The following is a 20,313-nucleotide window of genomic DNA, read 5'->3' on the forward strand; positions in this document are numbered from 1 at the left end:
AGGCGGGCTGTGTGTTCTTTGTTTCTTGTCTCTGGGCACAATACTTTTCGCCTCCTTCTCCAATTGTCAGGGTAAGTCACTCAGATATGGTACGGCAGGGCAGGTCTAGCTGAAGAGGAGTTACTGGGAAGGGTTGTTTGTGGCACTTACTACAGCCACCAAGGCGGGTCAGTTATCATTGCAGGGCAGGTTGCAGTAGGCTGTGCCTGTGCTGCTTGGTGGTGTGATGTTAAGCGCATGGTGCAGATAGGCAGGATGTAGTGGGGAGATTGTTATGTGTGGAGCTAAGATGGATATGGGAGAGAGGAGAGAGTAACAGGAGCCAAAAACGTACAAACAAACAAACGAAAAGAATGCTAGGTGAGCTTGCCATTGGAGTCGAGAGATGAGAGACTATGAAATGGAGAAAAACAAAAAGGGGAAGAGTAAGAAAAAAAAGAAAAGAAAAGAACGAATAAATAAAAATCAGAAAGGGAAAAGAACAGCAAAGATCCCACGGATCCCACTGTTGCGGCTATGAGGTCTGGGGAAGTTGTTCTCAGGTGTTGCTGTCCAGCCTGTCTAGAAGGTGTAGAGGTATACAAGTCCAGGTATTCAGGGAACAGAAAGAGAAGGAAGATATAGAGAGATGAGAAACTGAATAATGAAGAAAGACAAAAAGGGAAAAAGAGGGAAAAGAAAACAAAACAAATTTGAAAAAAAAGAAAAAGAAAAAGAAAAGCCCCCCAAAAAACAGAAAAAAAAAAGAAAAACCAATGCAAAAAGAAATGCCTTCAGGGATCCCTCTGCACGTCTGTGCAAGCTGAGGGGATAATTTCCAAGCCACGCGGCACCACCTGGCCAGGACCAGCTCCCAACTCAAGAAAAGGAAAAGAAAACAAACAAACAAATGAACAAAAGCCCCAGGATCCCACCAGCGTGGCAGCCCAAACCAGGAAGCAGCTGCACACTCTAATGGAGCTCCGCAGCCCCTCAGGAAGAAGCAAAGATGGTGCACGGAGACAGGTATTTGAGCGAAAGTAGGGGGAGGTGGTGAGAGGTAAGGAAGAAATCAAAGAAGTAGAAAAAAGCAACACCAGCAGCCAACAAATGGCACTCAGAGAGCCGGCCTGTTCAGTGGGCAGAATCCAAGCAGCTGGTGCTTCCAGGAGAAGAGATTGTGGCTGCAGGAAGCAGAGGAGGCCGAGTGGGGATGAAGAAGTGTGGGGGGTGGGAAAGCGTGTATCGCAAATTACCGGTTGTTTTGTCTCCAGCTGGAAACTCCGTGAAGCTGCTTTTTCATACCTCCTGTTTGCTGTTCTCCGATAGGAGTCCAAGATGGCGGATCCACGCTGCATTAGCTGATGGGGACCTCTGCATGAATCTCTCCTCGCTCTCTGTTCTCTGTCAGTTTTCTCACTCCATTTGGTGCTTGGCTGAGTTCTTTATCTCTTCATTTGATGTTTTAGGGTTTCAGGATTGTTGTTTTCTCTGTTTGGCTTAGTTTTTTGGATCTTTGCCATGGAGGGACGGCGTGGTGCTTCTGCCTAGAGTGCCATTTTGCCAGAAGTCCTCACTGTAGTTTTTATTTGCATTTCTGTAATGGCTAAAGATCGTGAGCGTTTCCTCATGTATCTGTTAGCCGCCTGAAAGTCTTCTTTGGTGAAGTGCCTATTCATATCCTTTGCCCATTTTTAAATTGGGTTATTTGTCTTTTTGTTGTTGAGGTTTTGCAGTATCTTGTAGATTTTAGAGATTAGACCCTGATTGGATATGTCATAGCCAAAATTTTTTTCCCAGTCTGTAGGATGCCTTTTTACTCTTTGGTGAAGTCTTCTGATGAGCATAAGTGTTTGATTTTTAGGAGCTCCCAGTTATCTAGTTTCTCTTCTAGTGTTTGTGCATCGTTAGTTATGATTTGTATTCCGTTTATGCCATGTATTAGGGCTCATAGCGTTGTCCCTATTTTTTCTCCCATGATCTTTGTCATTTTAGATTTTGTATTTAGGTCTTTGATCCATTTTGAATTAGCTTTTGTGCATGGGTGTTAGGTATGGGTCTTGTTTCAGTTTTCTGCAGATAGATATCCATTTATGCCAGCATCATTTGTTAAAGAGACTGGCTTTTCCCCATTTAACAGACTTGGAACCTTTGTCAAATATCAGCTGCTCATAGGTTCATGAATTTACGTCTGGATTCTCAATTCTGTTGCGTTGGTCTATGTTCTGTTGTACCAGTACCAGGCTGTTTTCACTACCGTGGCAGTATAATAGGTTCTAAAATCAGGTAGTGTGAGGCCTCCCATTTTGTTCTTCTTCTTGAGTAATGCTTTACTTATCTGGGGCCTCTTCCTTTCCATATGAAGTTGGTGATTTGTTTCTCCATCTCATTAAAAAATGTTGTTGGAATTTGGATCTGGATTGCATTGTATCTGTAGATCGTTTTGGGTCGAATTGACATTTTCCAATGTTGAGTCCAATGCTGAGTATGTTTTTCCACTTATGTAGGTCTCTTTTGGTTTTTTGCTGTAGTGTCTTGTAGTTTTGTTTGTACAGGTCTTTTACGTCTCTGGCTAGATTTATTCCTAAGTATTTTATCTTTTTGGGATTTATTGGAAAACGGTATTGATTTGGTGATTTCCTCTTTGAATTTCTCTTTGTTGGTATAGAGGAATCCCACTGATTTTTGTATGTTTATCATTTCCCCTGATACTTTACTGAAATGTTCTGTTAGTTCAAGTAGTTTTCTTATGGATTCTTTGCAGTTTTCTGCATATAAGATCATATCATCTGCACATACAGATACTTTTACTTCTTCCTTATCTGTTTGAATTCCCTTCATTTCTTTTTCTTGTCTTATTGCTTTGGCTAAGACCCCCCGGCACAATGTTGAAGAAGAGTGGTGATAAAGGACATCCTTGACCATTTCTCATTCTGAAAGAGAAGGCTTTCAGACTCTCTTCATTTAGGATGATGTTGGCTATTGGCTTTTTATAAATGCCCTTTATTATGCTGAGTGATTTCCCTTCATTCCTTTTTTGCTATGAGCTTTTGTTATGAATGGGTGTTGGACTTTATCAAATGCCCTTTCTGCATTAATTGATAAGATCATGTGGTTCTTATTTTTGGTTTATTTGTATGATGGATTACACTGATTGTTTTTCTAATGTTGAACCAAGCCTGCATACCCGGTATGAATTTCACTTGGTCATGGTGATTTATTTTTTGATATGTTGTTTAATTCTATTTGCAAGAATTTTGTTGAGGATTTTTGCATCAATGTTCGTAAGGAATATTTGTCTGTAATTTTTTTTTTTTTTTGCGATGTCTTTATCTGGTTTTGGTATAAGGGTTATGCTGGCTTCATAGAATGAGTTTGGCAGTATTCCGTCTTTTTCTATGCTCTGAAATAGCTTTAGTAGTGCTGGTGTTAACTCTTCTCTGAAAGTTTTGTGGAGTTCTCCAGTGACACTCTCAGGGCCTGGGCTTTTTTGTTGTTGGAAGATTTTTTTGTTTGTTTTCCTCTTCAGTCTCTTCTTTTGATATAGATTTATTTAGTTTTTCTACCTCAATTAGTGTTAGTTTAGGAATGTACCATGTTTCTAGAAATTGGTCTATTTCCTCTAGGTTTTCAAATTTATTGGAGTATAATTTTTTATAGTGTTCTTTTACTATTCTTTTTATTTCATTTGGGTCTGTTATGATATAGCCCATCTCATTTCTTATTCGGGTTATTTGCTTCCTCTTCGGTTTTTCTTTTGTTGGTTTGGCCAATGGTTTATCAGTTTTGTCGATCTTTTCAAAGAACAAGCTTTTGGTTTTGTTAACTCTTTCAATTGTTTTTTCTATTCTCTATTTCATTTATTTCTGCTTTAATTTTTTATTATCTCATTTCTTCTGGTGCCCATGGGCTTCTTTTGCTGCTCTCTTTCTATTTGTTTGAGTTGTAGGGTTAATATTTTGATTTTGGCCTTTTCTTCTTTTTGGATGTGTCCATTTATTGCTATAAATTGACCTCTGAGCACTGCTTTTGCTGTGTCCCAAAGGTTCTGGCAGGATATGTTTTCATTCTCATTTGATTCTGTGAATTTCTTTATTCTTTACTTGATTTCTTCTATAACCCACTAGTTTTTGAGCAAGGTGTTGTTCAGTTTCCATGTATTTTACTTTTTTCTTTGTTTTTTGTGTTGTTGATTTCTACTTTTATGGCTTTATGGTCAGAAAAGATGCTTTGTAATATTTCAATGTTTTGGATTCTGTTAAGGCTTGCTTTGTGGCCTAATATGTGATCTATTCTGGAGAATGTTCCATGTGCATTGGAAAAGAAAGTATACTTGTCTGCTGTTGGGTGGCATGCTCTGTATATGTCCATGAGATCAAGTTGGTTGATTGTGGCATTTAGATCTTCCATGTCTATGTTGAGCTTCTTTCTGGATATTCTGTCCTTCACCAAAAGTGGTATTTTGAAATCTCCTACTACCATTGTGGAGCTGTTTGTCTCTCTTTTCAATGCTGTTAGAGTTTGCTTTCTGTATTTTGGGGCCTTGTCATTGGGTGCATAAATATTTATTGTGGTTATGTCCCCCTAGTGTATCGACCCTTTAATCATTACATAGTGTCCTTCCTTACCCTGTTTGGTCTATTTAAAGTCTATTTTGCCATAGATTAATATTGCCACTCCTGCTCTTTTTTGAGTGTTGTTTGTTTGATATATTGTTTTCCATCCTTTGAGTTTTAATTTTTTTGTGTCTTTGAGCCTAAGGTGTGTCTCTTGTAGGCAGCATATAGATGGATCGTATTTTTTTATCCATTCTGCCACTCTCTGTCTCTCTATTGGTGCATTTAGTCCATTTACATTCAGTGTAATTATTGATAGGTATGCATTTAGTGTTGTAGTTTTGATGTATTTTTTTGTGTGTTGTTGACAGTTTCTTTGTTCCACTTAATTTTCTGTGCTGTGTCATTTTTCTTTATGTATTTTCATCTTTTTCATTGTTGTAGATTTTGTATTTACTGAGGATTTATGTTTTTCTTTTTTATTTTGATGTGCAGGATTGTTAGTTTCCTTTGTGGTTACATTAAAATTTACCTCTTTTTCTAAGTTTAAACTAATCTTTTATTTTTTGATATCACCTTGACTTCCTCTCCATATGAAAGTTCTATGACTACGTTTTTTAGTCCCTCTTTTTTGTTTTAATGTTGTCATCTTTTACATATTGACATCTCTGTTTTCCTATTTTCAGTGTTTTAGCTTTGACTTATTTTTGCGACTTCCCTGTCTGGGTTGATAACTGGTTGTTCTGTCCTGTGTTCTAGTCTTGGGTTGTTATCTGTTATTATTAATTCTTTAACCAGAGGACTGCCTTTACTACCTCTTGTAATTTTGTTTTGGTTTTTACAAATTTCCTTAACTTCTGTTTATCTAGAAAAGTGCTAATTTTGCCATCATATTTGAGAGACTGTTTTGCTGGATATATAATTATTGACTGGCAATTTTTTTTCCTTCAAGGCTTTGTGTATGGTATCTTATTGGCTTCTTGCCTGCATGGTTTCTGCTGAGTTGTCCAACCTTAGTCTTATCGACTTTCCTTTGTAGATGACTTTTGTTTATGCCCAGCCGTTCTTAAAATTCTCTCTTTACCTTTGGTTTTGGCAAGTTTGATTATAATATGACTTGGTGACTTTCTTTTGGGATCTACCCTATATGGGGTTCTATGAGCTTCTTGGATAGATATCTTCTCATCTTTCACGATATCAGGGAAGTTTTCTGACAACAAATCTTCAACAATTCTCTCTGTATTTTCTGTTATCCTCCCCTGTTCTGGTACTCCATTCTCTTGTAGGTTATTCCTCTTGATAGATTCCCACCTAATTCTTAGGGTTTCTTCATTCTTTTGAGTTATTTTATCTGACTTTTCCTCAAATAATTGGTGTCAAATGCTTTATCTTCAGTCTCACTAATTCTGACTTCCACTGCCTCAATTCTTCTCCTATGTCTTTCTATTGAGTTGTCTAATTCTGAAATTTAATTGTTAATCTTTTGGATTTTTATTTGCTGTCTCTCTATGGATTCTTGCAGCCTGTTAAAGTTGTCATTTTGTTCTTGTATAACCTTCTTAAATTCCTCTATTGCTTTGTCTGTTTATTACCTGGCTTCGTCTGCATTTTGCATGATCTCCTTCCTGATCTCTTGCAGAGCTCGATATGTTAATCTTTTGAATTCTACCTCTAGTAATTCCAAGACCTTGTCTTCCTCCAAGAAGTTTCCTGGTTCTTTGTTTTAGTTGCTTGCTGAAGCTATCATGGTCTGCCTCTTTATATGATTTGAAATTGACTGTTGTCTTTGAACCATCAATAAGTTATCATATTTATTTATTTTATGTTTGCTTCCTGTGTCCTAGCTTCTTGTTCTGTTTTGTTTTAATATGCCCAAATAGGCTGGTCATGTGTGCTACTTTGATTATTGGTGTCTTTGAAGCTCTCAAGTCCTGTCACAGGTGGTTAGAGCTGTTACTAGGTATGTGAGCCCAGCAGTCCATTTACTTTTCTTGTGTGAATTCAGCTCAGATGCCCAGGTTGTTTGTCACCGAGTGTGTGGTTCAGGCTCTCACCAACAGTCCTGGACAGGCAGGAGTATGTAGTGGTGATTGGAGCATGCACAGGTATCTGGCTGCAGTAGACAGTTATGTAGTTAGGTAGGGTCCTGATGACTGTCCCTTAGTGCCTGGGTGGAAGGCATGTCCCTGTTCCCTAGAACTCGTAGGTGGGTGGATTTTGCAGCCAGACTTTGGGCACCCAATGCTGTTGGCTGTAAGGACTGGGAGGTACCACTTATTCTTGGACTGCTATTGTGGGTCGGTAGGTGGAGAGGGTGGAGCCACTAGTCCTCAGGCCCCTGATGTGGGTAGGTGAGGGCCCTGCTTAATGGGTAGGGTGGTGTCTAATGTCATGAATCTGCCATTGTCACTTAACTGTTGCAGTTGAAAATAGCCTTCAGATGTATACTCTAATGAGGGTCTACACTGTTGAAACAGGTCTACACAGGTCTAGAAAGGGGTGAAAGGCACTCAAAGTCCATGGACCCCTTATGCCTGTGCCTAGGCAAAGGGGTTCTGACTGCCCTAAGGTCCTGGCTGAGGGGAGCCGGCAGATTATTTTTTCCTGTTTGTTAATTTGTTCACTCTCCAAAGCTGGAAGAATGGCTCAGGGCATGTGACGGCTCCCACTTCCAGCCCTGAGGACATGACAACTGATGAAGCTGGACCCTGACTGGAGCAGAGTGGGGAGGGGATGGGTAGAGGGGAGAGAGGTACTTCCCAGAGAGGGGAAGGGTTTTTTTTTTTTGGATCCTGTGCAGCTGGTTAGATGCTTGCACGTAACTTCTGCAGATTCAGCATCACTTCTCCCTGGTTCTGGAGGTTTGTGCAGACTCTCTCTGCTCAGTTTCTCCCAGTGTGGAAAACACATTCCAAGCACTACTGCTTACCTCAGCCCATGGGCTCCAGCTGATACAGCCTGCAGGGTGCCAGCCAGGTCAGGCCTGGCAAATCCTCACTGCTTCTGAACTGTCTTTCCCTCCCCCTGCTGCTCAGTGTGACTCCTCAACTTTGTCTTTTATGTTCAGGGCTCCTAGACTGTCGTATATAATAGATCCACTTGTTGTTTTGGGTCTTTGTTGTAAAAGGGACCATAGTAAGCGTCTGACTACTCCACCATCTTGGCCCCACCTCTAAGGGAATCTTAAGCATCACTTTTCTAACCTGTAGCATTTTTTTTCCTTGTGTAAAACAAAAGCAAGTTGGACATTAGTTGTTGAATCAATAATTTTAAGCCTGTTTTGTACCTCAGTTAGGAGATTGACATAACTCTAAAATGTGCTTTGAACTTTCTAAATAATGGGACTATAATACTGTTTTTTTAAATGAATATTTTACCATTGTATAATTATATTCTGTTATCTTTTCAGTATACTTTTCTTAAGAGTTTTCAACAGAATGGAGACAATAATCAGCAGTCTTTTTAGGATGTAGAAACATGAAAGAAAAAAATCTACTTGTTGGCCTATGTTAACACTATGCAACACCACTGTAATATTATTCTCACCAAAAATAAATGTCTTAGATTGACAACGCCATATAATATTTTTGGAAGATTCAAGAGTGTGCAACCGTTACCACTTGACACTGTTTTCACTGAGTCTCTATCGTAAAACATCCTGTAGTGAGAAGGTACTGAATTAATCTCTTAGATTACCTAACAAAATGCTATAATGTTAGAACACTTCTTCTTGCTAAAATTATTTTCTTTTGGATAATGAATTTCCCAGTTGTAATGGAAAATAAGTTTTCTGTGGAGTATTCCTCTGGGTAATTATTGAACATTTACATCTTGTGGAAATGTCTTTAGCCTGGCATGTATTAGTCATTTAGTACGTGTTTACTGGAATATTAAAAGTAGAACAGGGCATATTTATTTTAAGGAGTGTTTGGGTTAAATATTAAAGCTTAGAAACATGAGCTATGCCCCTAATGATCCTCTTCTGTATACTACAGAAAGCATGAGTATACTAAATGTTAAATTGATAACTAATAAGTCATTTTACGCTATTAAATTGTACATGACTGTTATGGATTGAATTGTGTCCCCGCAAAAAATATGTATCAACTTGGTTAGGCCATGATTCCCAGTATTGTGTGGTTGTCCTCCATTTTGTGATTGATGTAATTTTCCTATATGTTGTAAAACATAATCTCTGCCTGTGGTTAATGAAGTAAGATTAGATTATGTTAAAGAGGATTAGGGTGGGATGTAACCCCTTCGCTCAGGTCACATCACTGATCCAATGTAAAATGAGTTTCCCTGGGGTGTGGCCTGCACCACTTTTTATCTTACAAGAGATAAAAGGAAAGGGAAGTGAGCAAAGAGTTGGGGGATCTCATACCACCAAGAAAGTAATGCTGGAAGCAGAGTGCATCCTTTGGACCCAGGGTTCCTGTGCAGAGAAGCTCCTAGTCCAGGGGAAGATTGATGATAAGGACCTTCCTCCAGAGCCAACAGAGAAAGCTTTCCCCTGGAGCTGACACCCTGAATTTGGACTTCTAGCCTACGAGACTGTGAGAGAATAAACTTCTGTTTGTTGAAGTCATCCACTGTTAAAGCAGCACTAGATAAATAAGACAATGATCGACAGTTTTACGTTAAGAGATATAGACAGTTAGATGATAGATAGACAGAATTTTAAATATAAACAGATTTAACCACCAGTAATTATTACCGAGTAATACTGGTATTTGGTCATATCTCAAAAGTGTTAGAAATCGCTTTTGTTTTCTAACAGTTACACTGAATATAGCAGCTCATCATTCCTTTAGTAACATAATATTGGCATTTTGATAGTTTCTGCAAATGTGAAAAATTATCAAACATGTTTAGTTTTCAAATAACAAGGAAGAGTCACCTATTATAGCTAACTTACAATTTACAAAGTCTTCACAAATAATGCTGGCTAATCAGCACAACAATACCCTGGATGAGAAGTACAGAGAGAAGGATAATGGAAACACTGGGCTATGGTTGTTCTATTAAAATTGGAGCAATTCATCACTTAACATCATTAGGCTCTGATAACTTGGACTATGTAAAGAAGACCTTCCAGAGTTTCCACTGTTCTTCAGTCAACGTAAAGCACTGGGTAATAAAAAGTACGTCTGTATTAAAATATAGATACTGGTTGCTGAACAGAATTAGCAATTTGATAATTAGTCACAGTTAAAAAATCATTAAAATTATATACCATGCAAAATTAAGTTATAGTGAATGGAGCATGTAGGGTTTTTTTTTTTTTTTTTTTTTTTTTTGTCTATTTGCTATATTTCATTATGGCATTGGTAAATGACAAAATTTTTAATGCTGTCATTTAATAATTAAAATGGCTTTTATTATTTTGTTTGCTAGCTTCTCATTTCTGTAGACTGTAATTTTGCCTTGTGATCAGTAACAAATCTCATGCAGCAGCACCTTCTAATAGAACTCAGCATGGACAATTTTCCACTCAGATTCAATCTCTTCCTGAATCACACTAATCCTTTGATTGGGCTCAAGGAAAGGCTTGGATCCCTGTAGAGTGCCTGATGCACTGACTATTCATAAAAATAATAACAAGGCACCAAGCAGTCAGAAATGTAGGCCTTGCACCTGCCCTGTGCCCTTAGTGAAACCACACAATGAGCCTTGCTGATCCTTCACTAGGACTTGATCTTACTTATCTACAATCTGGGGACTGACAGGCTTTTGCGGTGCTTGTGCCTAATGTGATGGTTGAGAGAACTGTTTAATGGTCATATTGTAAGTCATGACTCTCTCTTTAACGGAGACGAAGTAGAACCTTACTCTCTAAGCAGATTAAACACGCACATATGTACATGTAAACACACATGGAAAACAGTTACAGCAAATACAAACATGCAAGGTGCTTGCATATTTTCCAGCTCATTTGGACAAATAATGAAGCAAGTCTTTGAATGTCAGTGCTTTTTGATGGTGTCTCGGTCATCTAGTGCTGCTCTAACAGAAATCCCACAGGTGGATGGATTTAGCAAAGAGAAGTTTATTCTCTCACAGTCCAGTAAGCTACAAGTCCAAATTCAGGGCATCAGTTCCAGGGAACGCTTTCTCTGTTGGCTCTGGAGGAAGGGCCATGTCATCAATCTTTCTTTGGTCTGGGAGCTTCTCTGCACAGGAACCTCATGTCCAAAGGACGCACTCTGCTCCCGGCACTGCTTTCTTGGTGGTATGAGGTTCCCATGTGCCTCTGCTCACTTCTCTATTTTATATCTCAAAAGAGATTGCATTAAGACACTATCTAATCTTGTCAAACTCATCAGTATAACCTCATCACAGTGATAGAATTTACAAAACATAAGGAAGTCACATATAATCTCATAGTGATAGAGTTTACAGCACATAAGGAAATCACATCAGATAACACAATCATACAATGCTGGGAATCATGACCTAGCCAAGTTGCTACACACATTTTTTGGGGGACACAATTCAGTCCATGACAGATGGTTTGGGAAACTTTTGAAGCAATATTAATAGTTACTGAACCCAAGGGGAACTATTTAGACCCTATAAACAATAGCCAAGGTGGTCTTAAAGAATAAATCATTGGATCTGTATACAAGGGCAGGTTAACAAGCGTGGTATGAATGGATTTACAGTAAGCAAGGTACACATGGACTTAATTGTGTTTACTTACTAATCTGAAGAGCACAATTTCACATGGGTTTTGACACATCTTTGATGTGCTGAAAAATAGGTAAAATGATGTTTTGCAAATTAGTAAGTAAGCACAAGTAAGCCCATGTGCATCTTGCTTATTGGGTATATTGTCTCTGTACAATATGCTTCTTTTTAATTAGGCAACCAAGGTTACTGGATTCCCCACATCTGAAATGTTGTTGTTGTTGGGTGCCGTAGAGTCGGTTCCCACTCATAGCGACCCTATAGGACAGAGTAGAACTGCCTCATAGTGTTTCCAGGGAGCGGCTGGGGGATTTGAACTGCCAATCTTTTGGTTAGAAGCTGAACTCTTAACCTCTACACCACTAGGGCTCCATCTGAAATATTAGCTCCTCTTATGTACCAACATATCGATAATTCAGGACTCATATTGTGGAATAAGATTTGTTAGTCCATAGTCAGAAGATCATTAGAACACTAGCTTCTTGTTTGTAAAACAGTACTCATGCAAAGAAAAGCAGGAATTGTTTACTTTATGAAAATTTCATCATTCATTCAGGCAACTCAGCAAGAATAATTGAATGCAAGGGTGAGAAATCAGGCATGAGGCTGTAAAAGGTGTGGCCTGGAAAATCAGGGCACCTAGAATTGGTTCAGACTTATTCCTAACATCTTCCACACATTCTTCCAAGTACATATTCATTTTAGTTAGTAAAATTATTTTTAAAATGCATTTAAATACCCATGAAAGGGTAAATGGAAGAATCATTCTTGTTAATCATAGGGACAACTATAATGTTTCATATCCACCTTGTTACTTTTAAGGATATTTTTTGAAACAGATACATTCTTATTGCTGCAGACATTGATTTTGTTTGTTTAGCCTTTGTAAACAAAAAAAGACAAAGTATTTAGCATAGTTTTTTGAAGTACAGATTTCACATTTTTTTCAAGTTTAAGTAAATGGTAGTATTTCTCTTCAATGCTTCATTTTAAGGATGCCTTTAAAAACTTCATTATAGTCTACTTTTACAGAAGAAAATATGATTAATTGCTAGAAATATGGCTTACTGATGTCTTGAATGTTAATCTTAAATGAAAAAACTAAAATGTCGGCTAAATTTTTTAAAACATTATTTTAAAATCAATTCTCAGTTGTCATAAAAGGAAGATTTTACAGAGGTAAACGTAAAGTGAAAACAGGATCCTTGGACAGTACACAATTGCCATAGAAGGCTTGCATCCAAAGGGTTGTAGGTAACTGGAATCTTTGAATTTTTGTTTTAATGATTGCATGGGGCACAGAGAACAGGAAATAAAGCCTGAGGCTTATTCAGGCTACGCAGAAGAGACATTAGAGTGACTTGCCTGAATCAATCTTGTTCAGGGACAGAGCTAGGGTGAGACAAGTGAGGCACCATTTTTTAAGAAGGAACTCATTTTCAGAGTTCTGTCGGTAGCGAGTTCTTAAGTTTTGCACCTGAGATGACTTTCTGCAGGAAATAAACAAGCCTGCCAAACTCTGAGTTTATATCATGATTTTACATCAACTGTGAAATCTAAACAAATTTAAACCTAGATTTTAATCTGACATGGTCCTGGGTAGGCAGCACGTTCAAGTGACTGTGAAAACAAATGCAAACCTTCTCTAGAGGAATTCAACTTCTATGCAGATAAAGCCCAAGGAAAAAGAGCAGTCCATAACAAAAGATCATAAAGCACCCGAGGGGACAATTTACCATAAGTGAGAAACAGTAGTAACAGCCAACAAAAGATTCAGACCCTTAAATACTACTTTGTAGTTGTTAGGTACAGCTGAGTTGATTCTGACTCATAGCGACCCTAAGTACAATAGAACAAAACATTGCCCTGTCCTGCACCATCCTCACAATCATTGCTATGCTTGATCCTGTCGTTGCAACCACTGTGTCAATCCATCTTGTTGAAGGTCTTCGTCTCTTTAACTAACCATCTACTTTCCCAAGCATGATATCCTTCTCCAGGGACTGGTCCCTCCCGATAATATGCGCAAAATACATGAGACGAAGTCTTGCCATCCTTGCTTCTAAGGAACATTCTGGCTGTACTTCTTCCACGACAGATTTGTTCATTCTTCCAGCAATTCATATTATATTTAATATTCCTGGAAAACATCATAATTCAAGTGCATCAGTTCTTCTGTCTTCTTTATTCATTGTCCAGCATTAGCATGCAAATGATGCAATTGAAAATACCATGGCTTGGGTCAGGTGCACCTTAGCCCTCAAAGTGTCATCTTTGCTTTTTAACACTTTAAAGAGATCTTTTGCAGCAGATTTGCCTAATGCAATACATTGTTTGCTTTCTTAACTGCTGCTTCCATGGGTGTTGATTGTGGATACAAATAAAAGGAAATCCTTGACAACTTCAATATTTACTCCATTTATCACGCTGTTGCTTATTGGTCCAGTTGTCAAGATTTATTTTTGTTTTCTTTATGTTGAGATGTAATCCATGCTGAAGGCTGTAGTCTTTGATCTTCATCAGTAAGTGCTTCAAGTCCTCTTTGCTTTCAGCAAGCAAGTTTGTGTCATCTGCACATTGTAGGTTGGTAATGAGTCTTCCTCCAACCCTGATGCTACGTTCTTCTTCATATAGACCAGTTTCTCTGATTATTTGCTCAGCATACAGATTGAATAAGTATGGTGACAAGATACAACCCTGAAGCTCAACTTTCTGGGTTTTAACCCATGCAGTATCCCCTTGTTCTTTTGGAATGACTGCCTCTTGGTCTATGTACAGGTTCCTCATGAGCACAATTACTTGTTCTGGAATTCCAATTCTTCACAATGTTACCAAGAATTTTTTATGATCCACCCAGTGAAATGTCTTTGCATAGTCAATAGAAAACAGAGAAACATTTTTCTAGTATTCTCTGCTTTCAGCCAAGATCCATCTGACAACAATGATATCCCTTGTTCCACATTCTGTTCGGAATCTGGCTTGAATTTCTGGCAGTTCCCTGTTGATGTAATGCTGCAGCAGCTTTTGAATTATCTTCATTAATTATATCATTAAATACCATAGTTATTGGCATTATCATATATAGAAAACAACAAATCTAATAAGTTTAAATAAATGCAAAAACTTGAAGATATGAGTAGAGATTAGAATATTATTAAGAATAACCAATCAGATTTTTTTGTTTTTAATATTTTATTGTGATTTTAGAGAAAATTTACATAGCAGATTAGGTTCTCATATGACTCAATGGCAGTGGGTTTGATTTTTTGGATTTTTTTTTTTTTTTTTTTTTTAGGGTTCCCAGGGGGGATCGGCTTTCAGAGTGGATTTTTTTTTAATACATATTATTCAGTGACATTTGTTATACTTTTCACAATACATCAGCAATTTCATTATTTCCATTCTGGTTGTTCTATTTCCATTAGTCTAGCTTCCTTGTTGCCCCCTTACCTTTCATCTTTGGTCTAGGATAAATGTTGAACATTAGATCTCATTTAGATGATTGTATAATAGAGCACGGTATTTGCAGGTGATATTATTTATTTTATGAGCCCCTCTGTCTTTTGGCTAATAGGTGACCTCTGTGAGTCATTTGAGTTCCACATTTAAAGGGTATTCCAGGGTGATCATCTTGGGGATTCCTCTAGTCTCTATTGGGCTAGTAAGTCTAATCTTTTTTAGGAATTTGAGTTTCATTCTACATTTTTCCCCCATTCTCTCTGGGACCATCTATTGTGTCCTTGGTGGGAAAGGTTGGTAGTGGTAGCCAGGCACCATCTAGTTCTTCTGGTTTCAAGGTAGGTAAGGCTGTTGTTCATGTAGACTATTAGTCCTATAGACTAGTTTCGTCTTTGAGTCTTTGGTTTTCTTCTTTATCTTTTGCTCCAATAGTTGTATCTTAAATGGATGCTCACAAGCTTTTAAGATCCCAGAGCTACTCACCAAACTAAGATATAGAACATTATCTTTATGAGCTATGTTATGCTAATTGACTGAGTTGCTCCCTTGGACTATGGTCCTAAGCCCTCAAACCCAGTAACCCAATCCCACAAGGTGTTTGGTTATGTCTAGGAAATATCCTCTATGTGCTTTATTATATATATGAATATACATGCAGCACACACAAATCTATATATAGATTTGCCTGCAGAAACACCTATACATGCATACCCATATATTTATTTGTGCTTACCTATATATAGGGTCACTATGAGTCAAAATCGACTCAACAGCAATGGGCTTTATACATATATAAGCATACATATCTATTTATGTAACCATATACAAATTTGGAGGTTGTTAATTCTGTTGTTGCAAAATTGTATATGTTGTGGCTTTTACCAAAATTGTCTCTTATTCATGTGTATTTCTTAGTGTCATCTTTTACCTTGGTCAAGTTGTGCTGATTTCACCCTTATTCTGTATTGCCTTACCCATCACCAAAACTAACAAGAAAGTCTACTAACTAGAAAGTTCCCATCCCTGGTAACCACCAAATAATATTGCTTTCTATGTGTATACCTATTTTTGTCTTTTTATAATAGTTAGATCATACAGTATTTGTCCTTTTGTGATTGACTTACTTCACTCAACATAATGTCCTCAGATTCATACACATTCTAGTGTATTTTGAGAACTCATCATTATTCCTTACGGCTGCATAGTATTCCATTGTTTGTATGTACCACAGTTTGTTTATCCATTTACCTGTTGATAGGAACTAAAGACTTTTAGAAATATTTTTTAGAAATATTGAAATTAAAAAAAAAAAATTCAGTGTTAGCCAGTAGATGACACAATGAATGAGAACACAAATGAAATGACTTTCTCCAGAATGCAGCAGAGAGAAACAAGAAATAAAAAATATTTTTCAAAAATAAATAAAAGTTAGGGAATATGGAGGATACATTAAGAATTTCCAGTGTGTGAATAATTGAAGTACTAGAATTGTATCATAGAGTGAAATAGAAGGGACAATATTTAAAGGTAATAGGCAAATAATTTTTCAGAATTTTTTATAGCAAATTCAAATTCAGAAAGCTCAAAAAACTTTAGCAGTGTAAATAAAAATTAATGCACACTGCATATATCTTAATAAAAATTTACAACATCCAAAAGAAAAAGAAAAAAGGGGGTGGAGAGCCTATCTTTATAAAGCACAGAGGGAAAAACTGATCATGGGCGTTAGAATAAGATGACTTCAAAATAGCTGAAAGGGGAAGAGAAACAGTGGAATACAAGGTTAAATATACTGTAAGAAAATAATTTTAACACAGGAGTCTACACACAATGAAACTATCTTTCAATTACATGGATAAAGATATTTTCAGAGAAATAAAAACGGAGAGATTTTGTAATAGTAAGTGACCCTTTCTAAGCCAGGGCTTCAGACCAGTTTTTTCCAGTTCAATCACGGCCAAGGAAGTGACAATGCAACAGACTTGAATTTTTAAAATTTGGGTGAACCAAAATCATAACTGAAATGGGAAAAATTACTGTTGAACCCCTGCTAGAAACTTAATCTCCCTCTTAGAAAACAAGGGCCATGTACACTTTGCATAGCAACCAAATCTTTTGCCTGTCGGCTTTTGTTCAGGGGGAAGCAGTGGTGGCCCGCTCAAAGATGGCAGCTAACTTCTCACCACTTTGAGTGTCACTCTCCTCAATCCTGGCAATAATCCAATCTCAGGTATCAGGCTCCTGAAACGGCTCACTACCCCTTTTCTGAGTTTCCTATCCCAGGCCTTTGACCTGTAATTTTTCCCGTTCCAGTTATGGTTCTGGATCACCCAAACTAAAAAAAAAAATTCGGGTCTGTTCTGATTTTGCTTCTTTGGCCATGACTAAACCGTGTGTGAACCAGCTCAAAGCCCTGTGCTAAACACATTCTAAAGCTTATAATTCAGGAAGAAGAAAAATAGTTCCAGATGGATATTTTAAAACTGTGTTCAACTTCATTAGCAACCAGGAAATCTCTGTTTAACACCTAAATAAGATAACATTTCACGTTCACTAAATAGTAAATAATTAATAAGTAGGCAAATGACTAGTATTGGTGAAAATCTGGGACAAGGAACATCTTATCCACAGCTGGTGAGTATAAATTAACCTACTGCATGGTGTAGAATCACTTGACAAAAAAAAGCAATTTGGCCTTTTGATCCAAATTCCAAAGCCCTGCCAGTAGCTAATCTTTACCAGGACTGGCCGCCTCCGCCTCAGTAGTTGACCTTCACACGGATTGGCTGCCCGCCCCCTACCCCCAACCCAGTGATAGATTAAAAACCCTAGAACCAGGAGGTTCAGAGGATATTTCCTGATCCACGAAGAGACTAAGAGCCAGGAGAGGAGCTCATCCTTTGGACGCTCTGGGGCCTTGCACTATAACCCTCCCTACATCTAGTAAACCTGTGACAGTGACAGAGGCAGAGTCTGTGATGATACCAGATGAAATACAGACAACAGCAGACACAGACAGTGGCAGCAGAGTATTTAGACCAAACCCCGGCTGAGAGCTGAGAGTAGCAATGAATACCCAAGCCCACTCAACGTTATTGAGTTTTATATTTGACAGTTCCCTGATGGGTGAGAATGAACACTGGTTTTCTGGAAGGGTAAGCATGACCTCTTTGAGATGTAAGTTAGTCTCCTTTTAAACACTGAGGCCCCATACTAAGACCTCTTCTGAACCTTGCCCTTTGCATATCTTAGTTTCTATTTACATCCTTTGTGGTTTATGTCCTTCTCTCATTAAAGCTGTTGTTGCAGTTATGTTGTTTCCACGAGTTCTCTGTGACTGTTCCAATGAATTATCGAATCCAATAAAGAAAGACTGCTGTGGGGAGAATGGCTGATTTCAGAAATGATGGAGAAGGTGGAGAAGGGGGTTGTATTTAACCTCTGCTTCATTCTTATGATCAGGGTTGTCCTTTCAGTTCATGTTTAGGAAAGATTTCCCCTATTCACGCTCACCCACTGTGGGAAATTCATTACTTAGAAAAGCTGATAATTCTATAACCTAGGTAAATTCTTTCTCATGTGCTCAGGATGCACACATACATACATACACATATGTGTGTGCTAATAGCAGCATTGTTCAAGTATCCAAATAATGAAATAACCCAAAAGTCTGTCCAGAGTAAAATGGATCAATATAGTCATACGATGGAATATTCTATAGCAATAAAGATGGATGAAGTATAGATACATGTAGCAACATGCCTAAATCTCCAGAAATAATATTGAGTAAAATGTAAGTCATACATGAATATATACAATATAATTCCATTTCTATAAATTTCAAAAATAGGCAAAATTAAACAATATGTTATTTAAATATACATGTTGTTGTGTGCCGTCAAGTCGATTCTGACTCCTAGCAACCTGACAGAACAGAGTAAAACTGCCCTGTAGGGTTTCTTAGGCTATAATCTTTACGGGAATAGATCATTAGGTCTTTTCTCCCATGGAGCAGCTGGTGAGTTTGAACCACCGACCTTTCAGTTAGCAGCTGAGCACTTAACCATTGCACCACCAGGACTCCTTTTATTAAATATATGTAGGAGATAAATTTATAAAGAGTAAGGGGGTGATTAACAAAGCTTTCAGGATAGTGTTTATCTTTTGGGGAATGAGTGGTTGGGAGCTGGGAGGAAGAAGGATGCAATTAGTTAAGCACACATGGGACTTCTAAGTACTAGTAATTTCCAGTCCAGTCTTTAAACTAGGTAGTGGGTATACATGTACTCTTTTTAAAATATGTGACATGTACTGTTTTGTATAATGATGAATTTCAACACAACTATAAAATGTTCTGTATGTAAATCTTCTCATGAGTTTTATAATAGTGATCTCATATAGTATTTGTCCTTTTGTGATTGACTTATTTCACTCAGCATAATGCCCTCCAGATTCATCCATGTTGTGAGATGTTTCAGATTCATGATTGTTCTGTATTGTTGCATAGTATTCCATTGTGTGTATGTACCATAGTTTGTTTATACATTTATTTGTTGATGGGCACTTAGGTTGTTTCCATCTTTTTGCTGTTGTGAATAATGCTGCACTGAACATGAGTGTGCATATGTCTATTCGTGTTATGGCTATTATTTCTCTAGGATATATTCCTAGGAGTGGGATTGCTGGATCATATGGTATTTCTGTTTCTAGCTTTTTAAGGAAGTGCCATATTGATTTCCAAAATGGTTGTACCATTTTACATTCCCAGCCACTGTACATAAGACTTCCAAGCTCCTCAGAGAGTCTCCAACATTTGTTATTTTCTGTTTTTTTGATTCGTGCCAATAATGTCAGGGTGAAATGGTATCTCATTGTAGTTTTGATTTTCATTTCTCTAATGGCTAGTGTTCGCAAGCATTTCCTCATCTGTCTGTTAACTGCCTGAATGTCTTCTTTGGTGAACTGTTCATATTCTTTGCCCATTTTTTAATTGGATTATTTGTCTTTTTGCTGTAGAGGTGTTGGATTTTCCTATAGTTTTTAGAGATTAGACTTTTGTCGGATTTGTCATAGTCAAATATTTTTTCCCAGTCTGTAGGTTTTCTTTTAATTTTTTAGTGAAATCTTTTGATAGGCATAAGTGTTTACTTTTTAGAAGATCCCAGTTACCTAGATTATCTTCTGGTGTTTGTGTATTTTTAGTTATGGTTTGTATCCTGTTAATGCCATGTATTGGGGCTTCCAGCATTGACCGTATTTTTTCTTCTATGATCTTTATAGTAATTGGTTTTATATTTAGGTCTTTGATCCATTTTAAACTAGTTTTTTTGTATGCTATGAGGTATGGGTCCTGTTTCCTTTTTTTTACTGATGGACATCCAGTTTTGCCGGAACTGTTTGTTAAAAACACTATCTTTTCCCCCATTTAATGGACTTTGGGCCTTTGTAGAAGATCAGGTGACCACAGGTGGATAGATTTACATTTGTGTTCTCAATTCTGTTCCATTGGTCAATGTGTCTGTCATTGTACCAGTATCAGGCTGTTTTGACTACTGTAGCTGTATAGTAGGTTCTGAGTTCTGGTAGTGTGAGTCCTCCTACTTTAGTTTTTTTCTTCAATAGTGTTTTA

The sequence above is a fragment of the Trichechus manatus genome, unplaced genomic scaffold (assembly GCF_000243295.1).
Source record: "Trichechus manatus latirostris isolate Lorelei unplaced genomic scaffold, TriManLat1.0 scaffold00211, whole genome shotgun sequence".
NCBI classification, from domain to species: Eukaryota; Metazoa; Chordata; class Mammalia; order Sirenia; family Trichechidae; genus Trichechus; species Trichechus manatus.